Below are 14,736 nucleotides of genomic sequence, written 5' to 3' on the forward strand. Positions count from 1 at the left end.
CTGGGGCTCTGGTTTGTGGAATAGGAATTATTGTCACAACTGAAAGTATTTATCACTGTTCTTACTAATTTATTCAGCCTCTTCACAGTATCAATTCTAGTACATGATCTCTCAAATGTCTCACCTATGGATATACTAATAGCCTTACAGCTTTCGTTTTTACCTGCAATTCAGAAAGTGTTGGTCAAGGAGTGCTACAGAAGGAAATTAAGGTACTGTGTCTTGCTCAAAGTGGTATTTTTTTAATGTAACCTATAACAAAGTTTTAGCTAGTGTTCTCCATTTTGTCTTAATCTGCTCAAAGAAGTATTATTTCATTTAAGAAATTCTTCGTGGTAATTGAAGTCAATGAAGCTTGAATATTCCTTTAAAATATCTTAGTGAGTATGCCCCTCCCCCACGGTATAACCCTGCTTTCATTCTATTTGATGTTGGTATAATTTGTGGATGGGAATGGAAAAAAAACAAATCGTTTAAATAGAGATACAGGTGGACCCATTGCAACAATGATATGTAGAAGTCATTATGTCGAAAAATGAACTCTACAATTTTGGCAGGGGATGGAGGTTGGGGAGGGTGATGGGAAGGGATGGGAAGGGAAAACAAAGGAGGACGCAACAATGCTTCATAAGAAATGTACTCCTTATCTTGCCCATGTAATTGTAATCCATCTATAGGGTATTTCTACAGTAAAACAAATATATCTTAGTGAAACATGTTATCCTTTGCACTTACTACAGATTTTCTTACCTTAAAATGTTACTAGCATGGATATGTTCCATTTTATCTGTTATTGACAAGTTACAATTACTCCACTAGAATAATAAGCCTATTTTACATCACTTAAAATGAGAGACTGCCTAAATATGTATTCCAAAGCCATTGTTTAGTAGAATTTAAATACAATATAATAAATTGCCCTTTGTGTGCTAGTCCTGGTTCTTGGGCTCAAGACACTGATCTTGAGCATCTTTTGTTCTAGCCTAATGTTCTACCACGGAAGCCACAACTCCACTTCCAGATATATTTAGTAGTTTATTGGAGATCAGAGTCTCTTAGACTTTCCTGCCTCAGTTGGCTTCAATCTGTGGTGCTCAGATCTCAGACTTCTGAGTAGCTAAGATTAAAACAATGAGCCACCAGAGCCCAGTTACAAAATAAATTCTTTTAAATATGGATTATATTTGTAATAAAATAAGATGAAATAAAAGACTTCAAGTTTTAAGGAGGATTGTCCAAATCCCAAAACAAAAAGAAAATATCCCACCCTGAAATTTACAACACTAACGTTGTCAACTTTTCAATATGGATAGCATATAAAAATTTCTTTGTAAGTTTTTAAAGTAAGTAAACATTCTTGTGATGTGGAATGATCCAATATGAATGTGCAAATGTTGTTTTTAAGTGATTCATATTTTTTATCACAAACCACCTAAATGAAGTTTACAGGGTAGGTTTTTATATTTCATACATATCACTGTAAAGTTTATGTTATTTTATATTAAGGGTTTCTATTCCACGTAGTTGTGTAAAAAAATACCTCTGGATTTTAGCATTTACTGTGTAACAAGCCAAACAATAAATGTAAGAAAAGGCATATAGGTATTTAATTTATTTATTTTATTTTTATAAGTCTGTATTTTGGAGTGTCCTCAGCTTGGAATTTTGTGTTACTATTATTTTTGCAACATAAGATTTTAATTTTCTGGTTCTTTGGCTGTGATTGGTTGGTATTGTGTCACTCCTATGATTAAAATTCCATAGTACATCTTTATTAAGCCCTTTTTCCCCAGGAGGATGGCCACAATTCTTCATATGATTGTTTACTTATTATGTAAAGCAGGTTAAATGACAAATTTCTCGTCATTGCCCAAGGGTGCTCTGAGTATTTGGATACAGGGAAATGTGCCATTTGAAAACCACTACGGTAATATTATAATACAAGTAATATTATTGTATACATTTTCCTGTATAATTTCGGGTGAAACAGTATGAGTTATAACCCACATGCTATCCATGGAGTTTAAATATATAAATGAATAAGATAGAATACAAAAACTCAATGGAGTCCTAGGATCCATTTTAATGAATAGCAAATTAAATCATACAATCCTAAATGTACTTCATTAATAAGTATTGATATTGAAGGTGTGGATTTTTTTCAATTATTCAATTATTTTTAGGAACCTTAGTTTTTATGAATTCTGTATGTATATAACCTAGAAAACTGTCTGTATACCAATTAATGGACTGTGCAGTCATCTACTTGAGACATCAAAGATTCTTCTCCCATGAGAAGGCTTTGTGCTTTTTCACTCCATGTATAATGTTTTGCACAGGAATATCTGGGGCATAATCACACAGGTTCTTTCCTTACTATGTCTATAACCTTTTCTAAAGCCATGCTTCCAGTATCTTCTGTTAATTGTCAACTGCAAGAAAGAATGAGAGGATCTCTGGTGAGTTGCTTTTTATTTCTCATTTTTTACATTCCATTATAGGAAGTTAAGTTTATCCAAGATTTAAAAACAGATAAAAAGATTCAGCTTCAAGAACATGTTCCTAAAATAGGTAAAGATGGTTTTTAGAATGAGTAGATTATATAATGTTACAGTCTGTCTTAATTGAGGGCAGATTTTCTTCCAGTTTTCTGATGTGAGAGAAAGTAGTCACACTTGTTTTGTGATTCAGTGACATGGGGGGGGGCACTTGTCATGTAACGTGGACATTTGCTGGCAACTTGTCAGTGATCACCTCCTTATGAGTAATGTTGAATTATGTTAAAGAGGTTTTAATGGAGTTTCTGAAATACTGTGCTCACACACACACCTTCAATTGTTAAAGAATACTTAGTAAGATATATGTAATTAAATTACTCTCTATACATACTTCTTGGACTGCTTCCTGATTTTGACTACATAAAACTTGATAATATTTGATAATCTAGTACATGGTCTTCCTTGAAAACCCTCTGTATTTTTCCTAAGGTGTCCTCACATGATTTTTTTCTCTATTTACTCTCTTCATTATGTTTCCTATGCCTAAGCTTTCATCATTTCTCTATTTCTCTCACTTTTTATACATTTTCCTCCCTGTATCTTCTTCTCTTTCAGCCCCCCTTCTCTCCATATGTCTCTCACTTTTTTTCAAATGCTATATCTGGGAAGTTGTTTGTTTTACTGATCAATTTCCTTTGCTGACATAGCTGTTATAATTGAAAATTTTCTTACCCACTCAGTTCCTTTTCTCTTTATGTCTGAGATGAAGATTTATTGTGTTGTCATGTTTGGTGTCTAAATTCAAAACTAATGGGATACACCTACCTCAGCCTCCACTATGCCTTTCGTGTGCTAGCATTGGAACAGGAACCCACAGTCCTCAAAGTCAATCAGTTTCCTCCTTCACTGTTTTCACTACTTCTTTTTTTAAAAAAATATCTTTTTACATTGTAAAATTTTGTACAGAGGGGTTACAGTTACATGAGTATATTTCCTATGGAGCATTGTTACCTGCTCCCTTGTTTTTCCCCTACCATTTCTTTCCTCCTCACCTCTGCAACTCCTCCCACCCTCCTTCACACAATTGGTAAAGTTCGTTTTCCACATAGTGTCTTGTACATCTCATTGTTAAAATTGGGCAGCCTGTATCCCTATTTCAGCATTTTTGCTTTCCCCACCTATCCCCAAATTCGAAAATATGTACAAGATGCAGGCCATGGCAAACTAATACAGTGAAAACAGGGGTTATACCGTAGGGGACATACCAAAAGAACAAAAAAAATCACATAGTACATTATAAGTACATTAAAAATAATAGCAAGGAAAAAAAGATTTGGGTTTTTGTCTTAAGGCTCATTTCACTTAATATTATCTTATATGGTCATATGTACATATCTTTTGACTATTTCTGCTTGTCCTAGACATGTACTAGTTATTGCAAATAAGGGAGAATATAGGACCAATGTTTCTTTGGGCTTGGCTTACTTCACTTAATACAAGTTTTTCCAAATCTTTCTATTTCCTAACAAATAGGGTGATGTCATTATTTCTGATGGATGCATAGAATTACATTTTGTGTGTGTATATATATATATATCCATTTATATATGTATATGCATACATATATACATATACATGTGTGTGAATATATATATATAAATATGAATATATCACATTTTCTTCATTCACTGATCTACTGAGGGGCATTGGGGTAGGTTCCATATCTTAGCTATGGTGAATAAAGCTGCAATAAATATAGTTGTGCTGGTAGCTTTAGTATACCCTTGTTTGTGATCATTTGGGTAAATGTCCAAAAGTGGGATTACTGGGTCATAGGGGAGCTCTATTTGGAGTCTTTGAGGAACCTACATACTACTTTCCAAAGTGGTTGAACAGGTTTCACTCCTCCCAACAATACAGTAGGTTTCCCTTTGGCCACATCCCCTCCAGTATCTGCTGTTATTACATTTCTTGATTATATCCATTCTAACTGGGATGAGGTGGAATTTCAATGTTGTCTTGATTTGCACTTCTTTTTGGCTAGAAAAGTTGCGCCTTTTCTTGGAGGGTGGTCCGTTCGTGGTGCCTGAATTCTGGGCTTGGGGGCTGTCCCTCAGCTCTTCAGCTCAAGGCTAGCACTGTACCAATTGGTACCACTTGAGCCACAGAGACACTTCTGGCTTTTTTCTTTTTGCTTATGTGATTCTGAGGAATCAAACCCAGGGCCTCAGGCATGCAAGACAAGCGCTCTACCACTGAGCCATCTTCCCAGCCCGAGCCTTTTTTTTATAATTAAATTGCCCCATTTGTTAGGAAATGGAAAGAGTTGGAAAAAATACATTAAGTGAAGTAAGCCAGGCCCAAAGAAACATAGGTCCCATGGTTTCCCTTATTTGCAATAACTAGTATATGTCTGAGAGAAGCAGAAATGATCACATAAGTTGATTTTAGGCAAAATGAAGCCCAGGATAAGGATTCAAATGTTTTTTTTTTCTTTCTTGCAATTGTTTCTAACTTATTTATAAGTTGAGCCTTTTTTAATGTGTCTATTGGCCATTCTTATTTCCTCTTCAGATTAGATTCTTGTTAAGTCTTTAGCCCACTTATTTATTGGGCAGTTGTTTCTCTGAAGATTTGTTGTTGAGGATTTAATTTCTTGAGTTCCAGGTATATTTTAGATATGAGACCCATATCCATTTTATGACTAGTGAAGATTTTCTCACAATCTGTGGGTTTTCTATTGATCTTGTTAGCTTGTCCTTTGCCATGCAGAAGCTCTGCAGTTTCATGCAATCCCATTTGTCCAAACTTTCTTTGATTTGTTGTGTTTCTGTGACTCCATTAAGGAAATTTTGGCTGGTGCAAAGTAGCACTAGAGTTTCTTCTATTCTTTTCTGTAATGCTTTTAGGGTGTTTGCTTTGAATTTGAGGTCTTTGATCCATTTGGAGTTAATTAAGTTGCAAGGTGATATATACCTTAATTTTCACCTTAATTTTCTACAGTTGATTAACCAATTTGCCAGCACATTTACTGATGAAGTTGTCTTTCTGCATTCTATTTTTTAGGTCCCTTCTCAAAGTTTAGGTGACTATAGGTCTCTGGGTTCATTTCTGTGTCTTCAGTCCTATTCCATTGGTGCTCAGGTCTGTTCTTGTGCGATTACCAAGCGGTTTTGATATTTTGATTACTCTGGCTTTGTAGTACAGTTTGAAATTTGGTAGTGATATTTCGCCAGCACTGTTCTTTCTGGTGTGGATCATTTTTTTGATATTTGGGGTCCTTTATTTTTCCATATAAATTTCTGGCTTGCTTTTTCTATTCATTGAAGAATGAGGTTCAATATTGATAGATATGGCATTGAATTTATCGATAGCCATTGGAAGTAATGTCATTTTCACAATGTTGATCCTTTCATTCAGGAGCAAGGGAGGTGTTTTCACTTCCTTAGTTGTGCTTTAATTTCCTTTTTGGCACTATCTCTTGAGCCACACCTCCTCTACTCTGTTGATTAGCTGCTTAATTTGATTTGTCTACCCAGCTGGATTCCAGACCTCAGCCTCCTTAGTAGCTAGGGTAAGATGAGAATCTTGAGCCCGAAGTACTTGTTTTGTTTTGTTTTTACTTACCTGAATATTAATCATTAACAGTTCATTGGATACTACAATAAAATTAGATTTTTGTTAACAGCTTATGTAAAATTAATATTCAACCTAAGCTCCAATATTTCATGTTTCAATTAAGTGTTGTATTTTATTTCTAATAATTGTAGCTGTTCTTCTAACTATGATACATTTTCTTCACTCACTTTATGCTCACACAACTTTATGCAGAAATTGTTTCAAAATTAATTGAATTTATTGTTATAGTGGTGATGTATGGGCAGACTACCAGTCCGTGGGCCAGGTAATGAGTACATTTCCTTTCATGCCGTGTCTTCCATAATCTCACTCTCACAATCTTTTCCTTCCATCTTGACTCATGACTTGTATAGCTTACTTTCATCAATACGTAATGATCTCCAAAGATACACTTTTTACCCCATTTCCTTATAGTTCTCTGGCTTTCCCCCACACTACAGAAAATATCCTTGTGAATACACCATATATTTTGAACGTTTATTTTTTTGCCATTTCTGGGGCTTGAATTTGGAGCCTATCCTGGGCCCCATTCCTGATCTTGATTTCCTCAACTCTACAACTCTACCACTTGAGCCACAGTGCCATTTCCTAACTTTTCTGTTATGTAGTGCTGAGGAATTGAACCTAGGGCTTCATCAATGGTTTGCAAGTACTCTATCCCAAACCGTTTGCTTTTATTTCAAAGGTAAAATAAGAAAGAGGCTACATTTAATATTCTATAAATCCCAATGAAGGAATACATGACTTTGAGATTCATTGTAATTTCCCTGTGTTTATTTCACTCATAGAATACTACAAATATATTCTGTAATTTTCATGTATTTATAGCATTTTTATTTTTCATATTGATTCCTACAACATTTGTCTTCAGATTTATTTTTAATCTAGGCATATGTGACGGTAAATGTGACACCATAGTGTTTTATAAACAGCATCAAGTTTAAGATAATGGCATCCATTTGTGTTTCCATCCTGATTTTTTTCTCTGGTTGTTATATCAGTTGGTAAGAGGTGTATTAGTTCTGCAATAGTAATGGTAGATTAAAGATATTATAACTGCATGGTCTTTTAAACATGTCTTTGTACACTTTGCTTTTCAGCATAAAATTTTTATTATCAAAATGCATGATCTGCCTGTTATTATCAATGGTCTCTATCTCTGATCATATATTTTGGCTGATGTTTATTCCCTACATATTATCACTATTTGTATTTTTCATTATTAATTATTGCTCGTGGTATCTTTCTATTTTTTTATTTTTACTTCTCTCTAGTCCATGTCTTTGGCTTGCTCATTAAATTTTCTTTCTTCTGTTCATGTCAGACAGTGCCTTGTCTATTTATTATATTTTACAATATAAATATGGTTTTATTTTGATGGACATTTTGCTATTTAATATCTGTTTGTCTCATCTGATATATATTTCTTATTTTCTTCTAGGTAACCTGTACACACCTCAAATTCTCTATAAATTACCTCTCATATAAGCTGCACGCATTCTCCTATACACTGTGAGTCACCTCTGATTAAATCTGATGTAAAGAGTTGTTATACTGCATTGTTCATAGGATAAAAATAAGACTGCACATCCAATACAGATGACATACTTTTTCAAAGATTTGTTTCAATGTTCCATTGAATTTTTGCTACTCAAAATATGCAAGGTCTGCAAGATTTTTTGGAAAGGTTATTATATACTTACTATAATCTAATCTGGTAATTTGACTGGTAATTTTCATCACATATAAATAAACAGAGATAGTCGGGCACCAGTGGTTTACACCTGTAAGCCTAGCTATTTACAAAGCTTAGATCTGAGGATCTCTGTTCAAAGCCAGCCAGAGCAGGAAAGTCCGTGAAAATCTTATCTCCAATAAGCCACCGAATAAGAAAACCAAATGTGGTGCTCTAACTCAGGTGGTAGAGCACTAGTCTTGACCTGAAGAGCTGATGGACAGTGCCCAGGCCCAGAGTTCAACCCCCACAACCAACAAAAATTAAAAGAAAAAAAAGAAATAACCATAGATTTCATGTAAAGAACAAAAGCCATTCTCAGGCTGAAGCATAGAGCTTCAGCAGATTTAAAATGTACATGAAAATTGTTATACTATAGAACTGCAAGAAAATTAATTTCCTACCCAGTTGGATTCTTTGTTAGGAACACAATGGAAATTAACTTGCTGGATGCACTGTTAGTAGGAACATTAAAACTACAATATTATCATAGTAGCAGCATTTCGCACAATATGGTTACTTTTCAGTGGAATTGAATGGAATTTATAACCTATTTATAATCTGTCTAGTCCCCTTTTAAATTTTTGTAGAATTAATTCTTTGAACTCAGGCACCCATGTTTGTGAGGCAAGTACAATATTAATTGATCCATATGCAGAATTCACATACTTTGATTTTAAAACACTTATGTGTTTGTATATTGACTTTGCATTCCTTATGAATCATGAATATGGTGCTATAAGTTTTCTTTTCACAAAGAAATTTCATACAATATGTTTTCTATACATTCTTTTACCTACACATTTACCATTCCTTTACCTACACATTTACCATTTTAATAACCTTGTCCTTTGTATAGCACTGTTAACAATTTTATTTTTCTCTTGATAGAGAATAATTTTTATAACACTTAATATCAAGATGTGTTAATGATGCATTATAATTCCTTAGGAATACCTTCAATCTATATTGTTAAAAGAGGCCTTTTGCCAAATGGATTGTGTATTGAGGTCTATTTGCTTTCAACACTTTATAGGTATATTTCCTTTTTGTGTGTTAGTCATCATTCACCTCTGATATATTCAAGCATGACTGTACTGGAGGGATTTTTAGGCATTTTTGGTTTGTAATGGATTTTAATTTGGGAATCAAAAATCTTTCCTTTGAGACACAGTACAACAAATTAGTGCTATATTTTATTTCAATTTTAAAACTTCTATATTTTTAGATCATGTCCCTATTCATAGTTTTTTTTTCTCTATGCTTCTTGTAGTGGTCATATTTCACATTTTTGAGAGTCAATTTGAGCATTCCTTAAGCCTATATTCATTTACATCCATCCTTCCATTAAGGGCTGTTAAAATGCAAAGCTGGTTAAGAAACATTTTATAGTAATAAATATGTATTTCGTATGGTAGGAACTAGGCGATGTGCAGAAACGCTCATGGTAGCAGTTCTGTTTTACTTATGAAAGAAACATATGGCTATATATGACCATACTTTTATATCTTGAAATTTAATAAGTGTCTAGAAATTTAATAAGTGACTAGCATGGGATGTTTTATTGTGTGAGCTAAGTCAAATCTAATGAGAGCCAAATCATTCATTTGCTATTTTTTGAGTACTTTTACTTCATTTAACATTCACCTGGACACTGTGCTTTTGTAGATCTAATGTGTTATGTATTCCATATGATGTAATGACCATGTTTTGATTGCTTATGAGAGCAATATTTAATAGAAAATCTAAGTAGAATTTTCAGTGAGGCAGAATATGAAAATGCAGGAAACATATTTGTGTACTTCATTCTCACTGTATTACCAAACATGACCAAGATAAGCTAAACACACACTTTCAGACTCCCATTTATACTTAATCTTGTCTTACTAGATTATTAGCTTCTTGGCACTGTTTTCTTGTCTCTAGTGCTGGAACCAGAAATGTGTTTTGATATATGAGAAAAACTTCATATTTGTAATTACCAAGTTACTATGGAGGCAAACATTTCTAATCTGGTTATATTTTCTCTCATTGTATAGATAACACAGAAAGTTCTAAACACGTTCTGTTAGACAAAAGCATACATATAGAAGATGAAATTCCAGCCTTCGTGTTCTCATGACTCAGGGATAATAAATTGATGTAATGTGCCCTTACAGAAGCTGGTGTCATTTGATGATGTGACTGTGGAATTCAGCTGGGAGGAGTGGGAGGAATTGGATATTTCTCACAGGACCCTGTATAGAGATGTGATGCTGGAAACCTATAGCATGCTGGTGTCCTTAGGTGAGCCAAAAATATCACATTAACTTGAAAGGTCAAATGATAATTTTGTCGGTAGTAGAGCTTGAAATCTGGGCTTGGTACAGTGCTTCAGATCCTCAGTTCAAGGTGAGCACTCTACCACTTGAGCAACAGTGCCTCTTCAAGCTTTCTGGTGGTTAATTGGAGGTAAGGGTCTCACAGCTTTCCTATCAGGGCTGGCTTTGTACTGGGACCCTCAGATCTCAGCCTACTGAGTAGCTAAGATTACAGCCATGAACCACTGGTGCCTGAAAAATGATGTGTTTTTAGTAGGTATGTGAATATTTATCGAAATTCCAATGCTATTTGATGTAAGATTCCAGGTTGTGGGAAATGTCATTTGTTTCTAAGGAAAGCTTCAGGAGAATTATATACATTCTAAGGACATTTTATTCTCATTGTTCAAGAATCAAAATCAGCAGTTTACAGATGTTCCAAACTATGTTCCATGAAGAAGAGACTGTCTTCCCAAACTTGAGGTGATTATTGTGGGTGGATATACAATCTAGAAAACACATACATACATACATACATTCACACACATATATCAATATTGGAAATATGTACTGGAAATCACTAGCTTAGCAGGAGTATTTATAATCCAAACCTGGTACTGTGTGCAGTGGTTCACATCTGTAATCCTTAGAGGTCTGAAATTTGAGGCTTTCAGTTTGAATGAGAAATGCCAGTAAAGTCTCCATGAGACCCTTATCTCAAGATAACCGCTCATAAACTGGAAGTGGAACTATGAATCAAACTAATGGAATGTTAGCCTTGAGAAAAAGAATTGAGTTTAAGCCACACAACCTTTAAAGGTAATCTAAAGCTGGGGGAAAGTCAAACATGGAGCCAGTGAGAAATGAGAAAGAAGATTTAGGAACAACCTGATAAGCAGGATATCTGAGATCTTAGAACAATTTGGACATAGCATGAGCAATAAGTCTCCACACTTTCTTAACAGGGCACAGTAGTCCTAAACCTCAATTGATTGTCAAGCTGGAGCAAGATGAAGAGCCATATATGGGAGATGCCTCAGACAAAAATTTCACAGTTGAGTTAAAGCATCTTGCATAGTGATCTTGGATCCAGAAACGAGTTGGTAAGTTCATCTTGCTCTGTACGGACTAATAATATGCCTAGTTCCTCTGAATCCCATGAATTGCAGAAAACTGGATGATTCTTTTTGTTAGATTTGTGAATCAAAAATGCATGTAGATGCATTCTGAATTTTACATGGCAGTAAAGGTAAAGTTAGCAATTCTTTCTCTTTGTGGAAATTGTTTTGACAAAAAATAAAATTAGAAATGTTGAAAATGAGACTTAGTTTTCTTTGAAACTAGGACTAGGCAGGTATAGCAAATGAGTATTCCAAGGCTTCTATCCTCTGATAAAGATAAGGTGCGTAGAGGACGGGATACAGAACCAAAGCTTTTAGTCTACAGGGAATGATTAACTAGGTGGTGAGCTGGTGTGGCTTTGGTCTTCCATGAGTCTGAGGGGCAGGAGTATGAGAGAAACAATTTTGATGTTACTTTTTCTAATATGGAGAGAAACCAATATTAAAATTCTACAGATACTTAAAATAATTCACAGTGAGAACTTAGAACTGAAGAGATGTGGTTATAAATCCTTATTCTCAAGTGAATGGCAATGGTTTGTATAAAAAGGTACAATCTCCAATGTTAGAAAATATTCTTCACCTAATGTTTGAGACATAAAGTAGGACAATATATAAATTATTTTAAGAAAATGAAACAACAAAAAGCAGCTATTCCCCTAAGATCAAACAAAACAATATTTGGGGGGAAAACAAGAATACTAAATTCTAAATTATACAGGCTAAAACGCTAGCAGTAAATAGTTTAGTAATTTGTGTAACTTGTTCCTCTGATATTAAAGAGTAGAAAAAACTGAAACACAGACAAACATTTTCCATCATAAAATATCAATATTACTTTACTAATCAATACATTGTGGTGACAGAAATTTATTTCTCATCAATCAATTCCTACATTAATATTTTAAAATCAGTAACAGTTAAGATGGGAAAAATATCTTTACCTTTTCATTAAAGAGTATTTGGATTTCATTTATGTTTTTGTCTTCTTCTAATGACACATTTTAGATGTTCAAAAAGTGAAGCCTGTGATTTAGACTCCCCAGGAACATCCAGATGGATGTCTATGTGAATTAGCTGTCAGGAATATTAACACAGTGGACAAAAGAAGGAGATTAATATCAACTTCTAACTTGACCTTAAAAGAGAAGCCAGATATGAAAAGGAATGATGGAAACTCCTTAAGGATGAGGACTGTGGAGTTCAGTCAGTGTCAGAACATGCCCCCCTATAGTGAGCCTGGTGAGTTGCTGGCTGCATATATGCCTGGTGTGTCTCCTGTAGTTAAATAATCCCTTAGCTATTCTGATCCTTTAAGTCAAAATTATGAGGGTCAAAATGAGCTACCATATTTTGAATATGGAGGAGGGAAGATATTAAAATCAGACACTATATTTTCTCAACATAATTGGGTTTGTGTCAGAGATCCCACCTATAACCATAATGAATGTAGAGAAGAATATGATAACTCTGCTCTCCTTGCCTAAGAAATTTGTCAGGGAGAGAGGAAAACACCTGAAAGCAGTATATGTGGAAAACCATTTAAAATAAAGTCATACATCACTTTGCATCAGAGAATACACACAGGAGAGAAATCTCATATATGTTACAAATGTGGAAAGTATTTCACACAGAAGTCAGACATTACTGTTCATCAGAGAACACACACAGGAGAGAATCCTTATGAATGTAACAAGTGTGAAGAACTTTTTAAATGTAAGTCACACCTTCATCTTGATCAGAGAACACACACAGAAGAGAAACCTGATAAATGTAATTCATATGGAAAGTCTTTCACCCAGAAGTCACACTTTAATATCCATGAAAAAACACACAAAGGAGAGAAACCTCATGAGTCTAAGAAATGTAAAAAGTCCTTCACCCAGAAATCAAACTTCAATACAAATAAAAGAATTCACACATGTGAGCAACCTTAGGAATGTAACAAATGTGGAAAAATTTTTACCTATATGGTACACCTTCATCTTCATCAGAGAACACACATAGGAAAAAAACCTTATGAATGTAACACATGTGGAAAGTTTTTTTTTTATTTATAAGTCATACCTTTGTCGTCATCAGAGAACACACATAGGAGAGAAACCTTATGAATGTAATGTATGTGGAAAGTCTTTCAGTCAGAAGTCACAACTTACTGTCCATCAGAGAACACACACAGGACAGAAATCTTATGAATGTAAGAAATGTGGAAAATGTTTTACCAGAAAGACACAACTTTGTTTTCATCAGAGAACACATACAGGAGAAAAACCATATGAATGTAACAAATGTGGAAAGTATTTCAGACAAAAGTCATACCTTACTGTCCATCAGAGAATACTCACATGAGAAAAACCTTATGAATGTGACAAATGTGGAAAGTGTTTTACTCATAAGACACGACTTTGTTGTCATCAGAGAACACACACCGGAGAGAAACCTTATGAATGTAATGTGTGTAGAAAGACTTCCACCCAGAAGTCACAACTTACTGTTTATCAGAGAATACACACAGGAGAGAAACTTTATGAATATAAGAAATGTGGAAAGTATTTCAGATATCAGTCATACCTTATTGTCCATCAGAGAACACATACAGGACAGAAACCTTATGAATGTAACAAATGTGGAAAGTATTTCAGACAAAAGTCATACCTTACTGTCCATCAGAGAATACACACAGAAGAGAAAACTTATGAATGTGACAAATGTGGAAAGTATTTTACTCATATTGCACCACTTTGTCGTCATCAGAGAACACACCCAGTGGAGAAACCTTATGAATGTAATGTGTGTGGAAACTCTTTCACCAGAAGTTACAACTTTCTCTTCATCAGAGAACACACACAGGAGAGAAACCTTACAAATGTAACAAATGTGAAAAGTATTTCAGACTTAAGACATAATTTACTGACCATCAGAGAACACACAGGACAGAAACCATATGAATGTAACAAATGTGGCAAGTCCTTCACCTGGCGTTCACAACTCAGCAATCATAAGAGAATACACACCCATGAGAAAACTTAGGAATCTGATAAATATGGAAAGTCTCATGTGGAAATAAAATCAGTTTGCATCAGAGAACCCAAACGGGATGGAAGCCTTGTGAATGTATCAAATATGCAGTCTTTTACCCGGAAGGCATATCTCATGGTTGCAAATTGAATGAACTCAGGAGAAAAATCTTATGAATGAAAAAAATGTGGAAAGTTTTCAAGAAATCAAGCTTAAATTTTCAACAGCAAACACACAGGAGAGAAACATTATGAATGAAACAAGTATCAAAAAAGTCCTTCACTAAGAAGTCCTGCATGGATGAGTGTTCATAGAGCACACACAAGAAAGAAAATTTATAGATAATATCAGTGTAGAAAATCTCACTTCCAAGTCTTACCACAGTGTTCATCAGCAAACTGACTCACACGAGAGAAAAGAAACCT

The 14,736-nt window shown here is 34.5% G+C and overlaps 1 pseudogene; it reads left to right on the top strand.

Moving 5' to 3' along the window:
• LOC106000793 overlaps positions 1–14,323 on the top strand; it is a 47,640-nt pseudogene extending 33,317 nt beyond the window's left edge.
• Positions 14,324–14,736: the final 413 nt, after the last annotated feature.

The sequence above is a fragment of the Dipodomys ordii genome, unplaced genomic scaffold (assembly GCF_000151885.1).
Source record: "Dipodomys ordii isolate 6190 unplaced genomic scaffold, Dord_2.0 Scaffold239, whole genome shotgun sequence".
Taxonomy (NCBI): Eukaryota; Metazoa; Chordata; class Mammalia; order Rodentia; family Heteromyidae; genus Dipodomys; species Dipodomys ordii.